This window comes from Mytilus californianus, unplaced genomic scaffold (genome assembly GCF_021869535.1).
Source record: "Mytilus californianus isolate M0D057914Y unplaced genomic scaffold, xbMytCali1.0.p SCAF_8, whole genome shotgun sequence".
Lineage (NCBI taxonomy): Eukaryota > Metazoa > Mollusca > Bivalvia > Mytilida > Mytilidae > Mytilus > Mytilus californianus.
The window spans coordinates 8616700-8630720 of NW_026262734.1; positions in this window are offsets into that span (position 1 = coordinate 8616700).

Here is a 14021-nt window from a genome sequence, read left to right on the forward strand (position 1 = left end):
AAAAATCTTTTTTGAGATAGAGCAGGTGCGATTTTTTTAATTTGAATTTATTGTCTAAAAGAAATGCACTACGAAATAACTGTGTTCTCGGGCCAGGTGGGGTATTTTTCGCAAATACCCCTCAAGAACATGCTATATCTGTTTAATTTCACCGAATGTTAACGTTCAATAACGCATTGATGATCGTGACGTTACAAGCGTCCAGTCGGATAGAGTATTTTTTGGCAAATACTATGGCAGAGAGGGTCAAAAAAGGCATATCCTTTTTGCATATACCCCGGCGGCGTTAAAAAATGAACGATATTCATTTGATAACAGTAAATTGGTGAAAAATACACTGGCTATCAACCAATCAAAACCCAGGATTCTTACATAAGGTGTAATTACACCAAAAATAGGAAAAGTGAATCCCTTTAAGTTTCAAAAATCGATAGTCCAAAATTGATAATGAAAACTGGAAGCGTTTTCCCATTTATAGTAAATATAATTTCCATCATACGTGGTAGGTCATTTTTTTATAGAAACAGAATGACGTTGTAGAAAAATTTAAATCCAAAAAAACAGATGAAGAAATTGTTGATGAACAACTGAAAATAAATGCAGAAAAAAACATTACCAAGTTATTATTGTTGGTATTTATTTTTGTATATACCAATGGAAGTAGGTTCTTATTATTGACGACTTGATCACTACTAGACTAAGTTTAAATGCCCCATGTATAGATAGTCGGTAAGAAAATTCGTTAAGCCCCCGTCACACTAGACCAAGACCATGAAGATCCCACAACTATCTATAAAAAATAAGATTGCGGTTAGATCGTGGTATGGTCGGCTTGAATATAAAATATTTCATAGTTTTTACGATCATACCACGACCTTGATATTATCATAACAAGATTCTGCTACGATTCCGCTACGACAGTAACACGTTCTTGTAACGATCTTGTCACGATATTGCTACGTATATTAAGACCTTACCACGACTTACACGATCTCTGTACGCTTCAACCAAGACCTTCCGGACCGCATTAAGATCTCAATACGAGTCTATTACGATCAAATCACTACGTTGTCACTATACGCTCTTCGTCCCTATAAATATCTTGACTTTCCCATTGTACACACCAGTTTCCTTGAGAAAACATGTTACTAAAGGTATCAAAAACATTTGGAGTTCGTAGTGCTAAAAGTAGAGGTATCAATAGAATGAGGTCGTGCAGTTACCTTGGCTAGGTCGTAGTAGAATTGTACTGATGTCGTATTGAGGACGACAAGCGCGTAGTAGCAGCGTATTTTTGTCTTTCTCATCGTAGTATAATCGTATCAATATCGTCAGAAGCGTAATAAAGACGTAGTGAAATCGGGATAATCTCACTGAAATCGTAGTAAGGTCGCAGCGAAATATTCTCCATTGGCTTCCCCGATTGCACCACGTTTCCAGTACGATGCTTCTACGCCCATCCCGAGCTTACTACGTCCTAACTACGACATTCTTACGTTTCTACTACGACTAGTATTGGCCACACCTGCACTATGAATGTTTTGAACATGTTCAAAGATGTCGCCACGATCATGAGGACTTGGCACGTCCTTATTACGACCTTACCACGACTACATCGATCTTACTACGACTTCCAAAATTTTTCATAATTTCTGAGGTCGTAGCGGGATCGTAGTCCTAGCGTGATGGGGGTATTACACAGTGTGCTAGTAACTTGAGATTTTGCTACATCTTCTTTTAATCAAGTACAGTTATAAACAAGCTGTACAAATTAAATGAAAATGGTTTAGAGATTTCATCAATAATAATAAAACAAGTTAGCAAATAAAAGAAATAGTAAACCTTTTTATATCATTGTCTTAAAGTAAATACTTGTTTCATTGGCAATCATACGACAGCTCCTTATTTGTATACATATACACTATTTGCTAAACCAGCATATACATATTTTACGGGATAAGTCTTTGATTCAATTAGTATATGCATGGTCGTCTTTTTGTTTTATGAAGCCAAAACACAGTAAGAATCATGCAATCTTCATAAGTAACTTTTCGGTTGTGTCATAAACAAACCCATTTTGGGTATATAATGGAACTAAAGGTTCTAGATGTAGTAATCTTAAGGTCTTTCTTACTCTAACAAAAGTGTTGACAATCTCTCTCAGCTAAAACGAATGTTGTTGAGTTTTGTAATTTCTTTTCATTTATCAAATTCATATATTTTGAGTTTATTATGGTCTGATGTACAGCTTAAAATATATAATTAAATTACATAAATTTTCCAGTTATTACTTAAGGATACACAGATTATTTTTTTTTCAAATCTACCTAGCATGTATGTGTGTATCAAAGACATTTCAATTATATTGCGTCTTGATATATATCGTTCTGAAAATGAATGAAATATTTTCCACTGGACGTTTAGGTAACAACAATCAATCAATCTTGAAATATACGGAAAAACATAAACATACGACAAAATCCAATATTAAGTAGTACTAGTATTGTTCTTAATGCGCATGTCGAGTGCGCATACCAAGTTCTTAATGCCCATGTCGAGTGCACGTACAAAGAAGGAAAACAAATATACCCAGCATGTCAATGTTTAACAAAAGATAATAGCCTTGAACATATTATTTTTTCTGGGTTCTTTTTGTAGCGCAGAACTTGACTTTGAATTTTATTTCTCCGATTTGATTGCAATACGCACATACAATTCAATTGTTTCATATTTTTCATGTCAGGGCCTTTTATAGCCGACTATACGGTATTGTTTTTCTTATTGTTGAAGTCCGTGCAGTTGCCTATAATTGCTTGCATCCACTTCATTTTTACTTCGGTGGATAGTTGTCTCATTGGCAATAATACCACATATCCTTATTTCTATATACAAAACATTGATAGCGTATTTCAATGGAAGATGACAAGAAGAATTCTATTAATAACTAAACCAATCAACTGCGTCGAATTACCTGTTTTGACTCTCATATTTAAAATCTAAGTTTCTGACAGAATCTTTGTTTACAAAGACGACATGCCCGATATAAGTGGCTTAATTTCACTCTCTGAAATAATAAGAACGTATGATAAATAGAAATTAATGTCTGAGTTTCTTATACGCTATTGATTGATCGTTTCAACTTATCGATAATTCGATAACTTTTCGCTCTGTGTTGCGTTCAATACCGTAGCGGCCTCATAGGGCTACGTAGATTTATGACTATTGAACGTGTAGCTAGCCTAGTTGCTACAGAGATATTGATAGCAGCTAGGCTAGCTACTCGTTCAGTAGGCAAAAATCGACGTAGCACTATGTAGCTGCTACGATATTGAACCGCAACCCTGTTTTCGGTCGTCCGTATGACTCAAACTAAGGAGACGACTATTTGAGCGTCTGGGGTACCAGCAGAATTTCAGAAACTTTTGATCTAGAGTGTATTAAATGCTAGAAATCCAACTGTCATCGTTATCGCATAATTATGATAGTTCTTATATACATTGTAACAAAGAATGTAATACATACATGCACATGACATATATAGGTAATTTTTTATCCAAACTTTACAACAATACGAGAAGTTCTTTTATTCTTATGAGCAGCAGGAGAGGTAAGAACATATTTATTACAGCAACAATTATAATAATTATTTTTAATATTCCAAATACTGAAATTAAGAAGATAAAGCAATTTTCAACATGTTCAAAGACCGCTAAACAGCTTTTCGTGTTTGATCACAATTAGGATTACATCAAGATGTCATTAGATGTAATTGGATATCCTGCATTTATCACGCTTATCAGAACTAATTTCGAAAATCCCCCCCCCCCCCCCATATCTAATGTGTATCTAATACTGGTTACACGTATATGAAAAATCCGGCGTCCACCATGTTTAGATAAAAAATAGAGCTGTTTGTTCATTATTTGTTTCGGTAGTTCTACACAAGGTAAGAAGATATGATAAAATGATAATAATTAAAAGAAAAAAAAACATCATTATCAAATTCCAAATATTAAAAAATATCGGTTTCTTTTTCTGAATTTTGAAAAAAGCTTATTGTTAATTTAAAATTTCAATACCGTAACTGGCTTATTCCATGATTTTGGTTGTTTTAAAAAGTGCAGTTAAAAAGACTGTGTTAAAGTATAATAATACTCTTTTTAGTAACACTGTACTTTTATAAGTCTTTAAGCGGTCAATAAACCATGACTATATTTTGAAAGCATTTGACATGTACTAAGTAATTATATAAGAATAAACATTTATAACAAACAATCTGACTCTTTAACCATGCTTACACCAAAAAGTGTAAACAGAAATGCATGTAATAGACGTTGTTTTATATGTACTGCTTAAACACATTTTAAGAGTTCTAAATTGTATCGACCAATTAAGCAGGGTCTTTTCATTTTATTTCTTCATGAGCACCTGATATTTCTTTGTGGTGTTTTGAAGACTCTTATTTTTCGTTCTGTGGTTTTTTGTTATGATCATGTTAATGTCTGTTTTGTGGTATTTTGTTATGGTCATGTTTAAAATGTCTGTTTTTTCTTCTACTTATTGTTTTATTGTCCCTTTGGTATATAGTGTCTCTTTTTTTTTAACAATATCAAAATTTTTAAGTAATTCTTCCAACCTGTAAACAAGTTTTCCTTCTTTCGTTTTCCATGGTGTTTTTAACTTAAAAAAAAACTTTATTTCACTTCTTCTGTTGAAACAATTGCCTCGGGGAACACCGTTAGTCAAAGTACCTCTGTTATTAGTTAAAAATTTCAGTGAAAAGGAAAAAAAAACATATTGCTATATTTTTAAGCTTTACATTTTTTCATTACATAATTTAGATCAACGCTTTACACAACATGTTTATAGAGCATCAGCTAATTATCTGTTCTTTTGCTTTGCTAAGTGTAAGCAATAAAAACACACTCTTTTTAGAAAAAGGGGTTTAAATATATTGTATAATTACTTCCAACATCTTGTGCAGATATTTTTAGTTACATAGTGTGCTACTGACTTAATACGATATATATGGGGTCAGTAAATTCCATATGGGGTGAGAGCGTGGTGTAATACATATGGTATTTAGACTAGTGGCCTATCAAACTGATCAAGTCTTCAATACCGTTAGTATTAAGAACCTACTTCCATTGGTGTATACAAAAACAAATGCCAACAATAACAACTTGTTAGCTTTAAATGTGTTTTATGAATTTATTTCAATCGTTCATCATCAATTTCTTCGTCTGTTGAAACCTTTAAGATGTGTCCTCAACACCGTGTTGTTTTTATACAGGAACGTACAACCGTGTATTGAAAAAAGCCCCGCCTACTAACCCAACATGGAATATACACGGTCTCCACGCGGTTGTTTTTAACCAATCATATTCCTAGAAATGTATAGAAGATAAGATAAATAATAATAATACAATTGGCACATCCAAATGATTGACAATATGTTTTGCCATTCATACAAGAATATGACGAGGTATATGTGTAGTATAAAGGAGGACAAAATAAACATTTTCACTTCTCTTTTTAAACACAAAGATAATGTACTCAAAAGTGTATGTTTTCTCATCTTATATTATACCAAAAAGGTTCCTCGAATTCTCTGAGCAAACACGATTATGTAAGAAGTAATTTGAGAAAAAATGGAACAAAAAAACGTAGATGTGGTGTACGTCAATGAGACAGCAATCCATCGAGGAAAATATTAAAAAGACATCTAGAGGTCTATATCCAGCAAAGTATAGCTGTCTGAATAATATGTCAATATAAGAATAAGAAAATGTGGTATGCTTGCCGATGAGACAACTGTATATGCACCAGAGTTCAAATGACGTGGATAAGTAACTATGTCACCGTACAGCCTTCAACGATGAGCAAACTCCATATTGCATAGCAAGCTGAAAAACGGCTTCAAAACAACAAAATGTAAACATTTCAAACAAGAAAACCAACGGACTGATTTGTGTACAAAACAAAATAAACGAAAAAATAATATGATATACAGCAACACACGACTGAGTTACAAAACTACTGACTTGGGAGAGGCACATACAAAATGTGGCCTGGTTAAACATGCTTGCAGGCGTCCAACCATCCACCTAACATGAGACAGTTAAGACAGAGGTATAACAGCGAAACATAAGAACAAACAATAAAAATCAGTTGAAAAGGGCTTAACTTATCAGATCAGTTACTGAAATCTAGTTCGAAGCTAATAACAACTAATGAAAAAATCAATAACCAAAGAAAATTACAATCATTAAGCCTGTATTTTGTTATTGTAATTCCCGTTCTGGTCAAAAATATCATGCAGGAATAAGAATGAAAATGTTGTAATAATGAGTCTACATTTCGAACTGACATTTTCAAATTATTCCAAAGTTTAATTGTTGAGGGGATAAATGATTAGAAAAGTCAGTGTCAGCCTGCAGAATGGTAAAATAATATCTTGTCCATTTCGCAAGGGATATTGTGTTGTACTTTGAATTTTAGGGGGCACAAGGCTATACATATATTCAGGGGCATTATCATTCTGAAATAATAAAACAATTGTAGTTTTCTTCTTTTTGTTCTTTCCTCTAACCTCTTTTAAGACAGTCTCAAAATATGTGAAAACAGGAAAACCTGTTACAATTCGTGCAGCTTTAAGTTGAAGTTGTTCTAATTTAATTGAATACCCTTTTCCGCAATTGTCCCATATTTCAGTTGCATATATTCCAAAATTGGTCTAATAAATACTAGATATATTTCTTCCACATTTTGTCAGCTTAGTTGATATTTGAGTTTTCGCAGTATATTCAGATGCTTTTTAATATATTTTCAACATGGTTGTTCCATTTTGCGTCACTTCTAAATGTAACTCCTAGATGCTTATGAGATCGTACAATTGGTATTTTGTTATTGTTCATACTAAAATTAAGATCATGTGTTTTATTATTTGAGAAAATCATTATTTCTGGGGTTTTTTTCAGGATTGATAGACATACGCCACTTTTTTTACCAGTCATCCAGCTGTCTCATGTCACGACTAACAACTGATTGTATAAATTCTTCGTCATGACCCTTCGTCATGACTTCGTGAAGTGTCATCTGCAAATAATACAGAGAGAATAAATTGACAGGAACAAAAATAGTCAGGATGTCAAGCTTCACTTAATTCATATTTCCATTGGTATAGATGACTTCAAATGGATTTATAGCTGTTAAATGATCATTTTTGACAAATTTTCGTGTTTTTGACAATTATCCCTAAAATTGTAATACATACTAGATAGAAACTGTTTAGGCAATTATAATAACCATTGGTTGGTTCCTTAAGTAGTTATTGTCCTGAAATGACGATTGTTTACTCATTTTGGTGTGTTTTTCAATTATCTCAAAATTTATAATGTAGATTGTTACAATCTAAGAAAATAACATATTAACTGATTGCAATACGAGTAGAAATTAATATCAAAATGGCATATCTTTACCAGTCAAGCGATTCAGACTCCTAGGTGCCTCTTGCTTGGTAGACCTTGTGTTTGTTTTCAGTTGTGGAAAATGTTTCTTCGGATAGTGTTTCTTGTAAGCTGGTTATTATCTGTAAATGTGGTAACAGCAATGCAATGTCAATGTACATGTACCTCTCCTGACAATCCAAAGGATAAATACTATGAATAACAATACTTTTGCCTTCAATGCTGTGAAAATGGAAGCAGCAATCGCGCTAAATCGGACAGAAATGATACAACATAGAAAAAACAAAACTATAAAAGCAGAACTTAGTGATAAAACAGTTAACCAAGCAAAAAAAAATTCTCCGAAACAAAATACAAAACATCAACAATATAAACTTAATAGTGTATGGGATGTAATAGGAAACCAAACGAACAAGAAAATCAATCTACAGAAAATGGGTAAGTCTGTAAACCATAAGGAAGGAAGTTACAACGTTTCACAAAGTCTACATACTTTTGAGAAAAAGAATAAAGGTACGACGAGCAATAACAGAAATTCAGGCATTAACGTTAACGTGTGGGGACATTTAAAAACTGGCGTGAAAAATAACCATGGCGTTGTCAGTTTGTTTTCGATCTGTGAGTTTGACTGTCCCTCTGGGATCTTTCGTCCCTCTTTTGCAAGTTTGAGAAAGCTTATTGTTAAGTTTAATCCCAGACACCTAGGGATATTCACAATGCATATTGGTGAGTATCATCCCTCGTAAAATATTTATTGTTCTCACCAGCTCGTGCTGCTCGGAACAATATTCACCTTACTGTCATGTGAATAGATGAAAGGTCTATTATCCATGATAGTTTAACCTTTATGTATACAATAGATACATTGCAGTACATTTCTAATTTTCTTTAGCTTTATTCAAATATTCAAATACAATAATTATAGTACATAAGTTCATCATACAGTACTCAAAATAGTCACTCAAGCAAACGAGCGTAAGATACACTGTTAAAATGAAACGCATTATATTCGAAAAAAAAATATTATGTAAAATAGCAGTACACAATCGGTCTAGTTCTTTGCTTAACTCTGTAAAAATAAGTGATTTATTGAATTATTTAGACTGTTTTGATAAATACCAAATATTTGTTTTTGTTTGAATTTTTTTTTCAACTTGGCCATTTAAGGTAAGAAAACTCACATAGATTTTTTTTATAAAGGAAATTCAATGTTAAAGAATTTTTCATTTTTTACTTGTTTTGTCGCTTTGTTTTCTTTAAGCAATTTCAAGAGGTAACCTATAAACCATTCCTATTATTTGATAGATTACGCAAAAGATTTGCTTCTGAATTACAGGAAGGCGGGATTCTTCTCAGTAAGAATTATCACAGAACATTTAAAACATAACAAATTTTAACAGTTTTTTTTTTCAATTCAGTTAAAGATCATGGCTTCAAAGAATAGTAACTTTCCAGCAAATATGATTGTCGATGTAAATGGTCATGTGAGTATCCATTCAAATGATAATATAATAATCATTATCATTTTTAAAATCTTCAAAAGATCTGATAATTTAATAGTTGTTAACATCGTGAATTTCAAAATGCACTATGTACTTAGCAATTGCCCGTATCTTACTGCAATGCTGTCCCACTATATCATTGCCTTCCTGTCTATTCATTCAATCAAGCAACCTTAATTGATGGGTTGAACTAAATGGAGCTTCAGCTATGATTCATTAGGTAGACAATCCTTTAATGAAAGGTGAATGTTGGTGAGAATAAAAAAAAGAATGATGTATGGTTTACCTGCTTGGCAATAGATCTAAAACGATTTTGAGACAGAACATTGCGGCTCCACTTCTAGGGTAGAACTTTCCAAATTTGATTTCAATATAGAATTGAGAATGAGAATGGACTACATTCTGGTACCCCATGGTACCGAAAAGACCTCGAACGTCAGACGTCAGGGCAATCTCTAACAACTAATATGTACACAGCCATACGGATATAACATTAATTAAACAGAGCAAAAATTGATAAGTCTACTTTAAAGGCATATAACATTAATAAACTATTGAAGAAATGACACAAACAGATAATTTAATCGTATATATGTCGTTGCACTCATGATGACTTGACTGTAAAATATTCCATTTAATCAATTAATCGTAATCAATACCATTATCTTATCTTATTATCTGATATCCTTGTCATAACCACAGGAGAGTCGTAAATACGAGGATTTTAATGGAGTGTATCCGGTCGGAGGCAGAGAAGAAACTGGTAAAGAATGCAAGTTAAAAAGTCGATTTCGAATAATTAATATTTGTTTAAATATATATGTTCGTTCAGTCTGTCTGTAAAACAAGTTCATTTCAGTGATTTTGTAAAATCCAGTCAACATCAGTGATTTTATACATTCCATAATCAATCAGTAATCATACAATAAAATTGAGAATGGAAATGAGGAATATGTCAAAGAGACAACAACCCGACCAAAGAGCAGACAACAGCCAAAAAACTCCTGAAATTAAAGGAATTATGCATTTGTTAGGTTAAAACTGACTGTAACATATATAAAGCTGAACAAAAACATACAAAAATCAAACAATTCCTTTGCCCTAATCTCCCTCCAAAAACAAAAACTTTGGAAAAATGTAAAGAAAACGATGACATGATTATAGCTTAGTACGGAAGACGTTCAAAAACAGCACCATACCATGTGCAAATTTTGCAAATTCTGTCGCTTAATGTATACCTCATTTGTGTCTGAAAAGTCTTTTTGATATAATACCGAATGGAATGATTGCCAATGAGAATACAGGTATCCGCCACCCCACTCCTCAATAAAAAGAAGTTAATCGTGCGACCTACAATTACGTTAAAGATCCTTTCAATCAAATAAGCTGTAAATTAGAGGCAGCAGAGGTTTAACTATATTCAAACCTCATTAATACTGACCAGTTGCCTCTACACGGTATAACCTTGGTAATTAAGAGAGAACAAATCATACGCGAGACAATAAACAGGCTTTTATAAATTAATACAAGAAGAAAACATCGACAACTAGTGAATATCATGCACTTTATTTTAGATATCTGTATATTTAGTATGCCAAAAAGTAATATAAAACAAGGAAATGTGGTATGATTGATAATGAGGCAAATATTCAACAAAGTCAAAATAACGTGGATTTAAGCAAGTACACGTCATCGTATGGCATTCAACACTGAGCAGAAACACATACCGTATACTCAGCTATAAATGCACTGACATACGAAAATATGAAAAATTCGAAAGAAAAAAACATCTACCTGATTTATGACAAAACAAAGATCGGCCAAACCTCTTATTTATTTGACAATCATTCATAGTTTCAATTCATTCTAACATAGCAAGTTATAAGATTGATTATGTCGAAACGTGTACTACTTCATTGACGAAAGATATGTTGAATTAAACTTTTAACACATAAATGTAGAAAAAGTTATTACCTTCGTTCATGTCTGCAAAGGCAAGGGAAATAGAATTATTCAGAAATGCAAACTTCAAAATATTTGATTAATCCCTTTTCGCAAAATACATATCAAATATTTTTTTTCAAGTTTTGAACTATTTTGAAATATCTAACAAATAATTATTGATTTATTTTAACTCTTTGCTAAGGTGGATATAAGAGGTTTGAATTAGCCATGATGGTTGATATCCTTAGCGGTGTATTAAGTGGTGCAGAATTTGGAACAAATTGCAAAGGAGCGGGAAATCTAGTACTGTATTTACAGACCTTTGGTTTTAACATGTTTGTTTATAAGTCAATAATATTGTTCTCCTCTTTATGTGTTTACAAAAGGTAAACTATAATGTATAGAATTATAGAAGAGAACATTTGGTTTAAAACACATTGTCAATACTAATTGTTCCTCCGCCATTTATATTTTTTCTGCTGTATATATAGTAAACGAATGATTTGTGGTTAACCAAATTTCTTCTTTATTTCATTTTTAATCAAAATAACAAACTTAATTCGCAACATAAAACTATAAACTTTGTTCATGTAGAGACAAATATGCTTTCAATTCTCAAGGTAAAACCCCAGTTACGAAATATGATAAACTCTGTTAACGTTAACTATATCAAATTTGTCTCAAGTTACGTCACTTTTTTTTTACTGTTGAAATAATGTGATTGTGAAGAATGTAACTGTAGTACAATTATTAGGGATACATTCTGTATATTTATATTTTTTCAATTTATTTTTTCCACCAAGGTTTAGGTTTTATAGTAATTGATCCTAATCAATTTGAAGATGGTTTTACAAACAGAATGCAAAGTTTAATAGATGCTTGCAGAAATCAGCCACCGGTATGTTATTAGACTTCATTCCATCACAAAAATGTAGAGACATATAAGTATATGTTTGCAGTGTTCATATGTTTTAAAATGTAAAACTTTCTCTCTATTTTATTATAGAAACTATATAATTGAAAACAAAATAATGCTGTGATTAGCATGGTAAGGTGTGAGTTCCTCTGTTGTTTTTTTTTATTATTTAAAGATTCCCAAAAAATATATATACTGATATAAAAAGCTTGTCTTGAAATTCAATATTTCTATGTAGCTATGAATGAAAAATGTTAAGACTTTTGCATGAAATTACAAAGACGTTTAAACAGTTTCTACGAATCTATGTTAGTAAGGTGCGACAGAAACTGGTCAGGAGAAATCGCCGTTTGTATTTATATTTATGCAGAACTATAACATGAAAAAGCGAATCCTTAACATTGAAATATCAATATAATACTATTGTCTTCAAAGGCTGACGTCGGTCGTCCAGTATTGGTTCCAGGAGACCCTGAAAGACAACACATGGAATTGTGTAATAAACTTGGTGGTATACCATATACAAAAAATCATATACAGATTAGTGACAACACCAATAACTGCTTCTGACGAAGCAAACAAAACAAAAGTTACCCTACAACAAACGTTACTACAAAATGAACATTTATATGTAACCTATGGTACACAGTACAGTGATTTTCTAAAATTAGAACAAAAAGATATTCGGAATAAGGATCAATCAACTTTGTCGCTATCTGTCCGCCACTATTGTGCTTTATACATAAATAAATCTAAAATTTTGATGTCACTAGGGTAAATATATGATGCAACAAATCAAAAGCAACTTTTATGACGCCATTAGTTCGAGGGTCACAAAATATTTTGAAGAAGTGTCACCGAAATCCCGATAAGGCCAATGAAACAAGAAGTTCAGAAAAAAGACAATCAGAGGAGATACAGGCCAACTCTGACAACATTCCAGACTTTGAATAAGCCCACATTCCAGACTTTAAATAAGCACTTATCTCTAAATGGGATTATACTAGTTTTGATTGCACTCAATCCTCTCACGTTTGGCCCAGTGTTATTATAACCGAAACAGATGGGCGAGAATATCATACTTATACATCCCTCGGATTTCAAATATTTGGCTTTGAGCGTTCCTGATGAAGGTAAATCCAGAAAAGCACTTCGGACGCATGAAATTATTAAACGTGTTGTTTTCAATTTTTTACATCACTGGGTCGATACCTCTGCTGGTGGACTATCAGTCCCCGAGGGTATCATCAGCTCAGTAGTCAGTACTTCGGACGAATGACATGATTTATAACAAACCTTTCTAAAATTGTCCGTTTATAAATTTTGAAATTATAAAGAAACTAAGGTTTCAACTCCCTCAGGCAAAGTTGACCTTAGATGAATTTGGCTCTTTGTTTTATGTATTTTTGTCATATAGCTCTTCAACTGTTTCGGTATTTATACATCCCTCGGATTTCAAATGTTTGGCTTTGAGCGTTCCTGATGAAGGTAAATCCAGAAAAGCGCTTCGGACGCATGAAATTATTAAACGTGTTGTTTTCAATTTTTTACATCACTGGGTCGATACTTCTGCTGGTGGACTATCAGTCCCCGAGGGTATCATCAGTTCAGTAGTCAGTACTTCGGACGCATGAAATTATTAAACGTTTTGTTTTCAATTTTTTAACAGTTATAAAAATGCAAATGTTAAAAAAAGTTGTATAACTTTTGAAATTGTATTCCACAAAAAGTAAATAGGAAAAAGATCATTTATGCTAGTTTTGAAGTTTTAATGACAAGACTAGATTTATAAAGTGTTTGAAGTAGCAACATATGTAAGTTATTCTAATTGTGCTGTTGTGTTTTGTCTTTTTAAGATAGTATTGCAAAACGATATAAAATCACACCACTACTTTAGAATATAGGAGATATATCAGTAATACAAAAAGAGCTGCAAAATGATAATAATAAATATTATTTTGCACACCTAATGTTTATGATTCTCTTATAAAAGCGACCATAATTCATAATTTGAAATTAACAGCTTATGAGTTTAAATGTCCCTTTGGTGTCTTTTGCCTCTCAAAACAAGACAGGGCAGATTTCAGTTTAATTCCAAAATTATGCTTTTGAAGCAAACCATGCTATGGACAGGAATGGATTACACAATATACTGGAATGAAAAAAAAACAAGTAGTAATATAACATTGG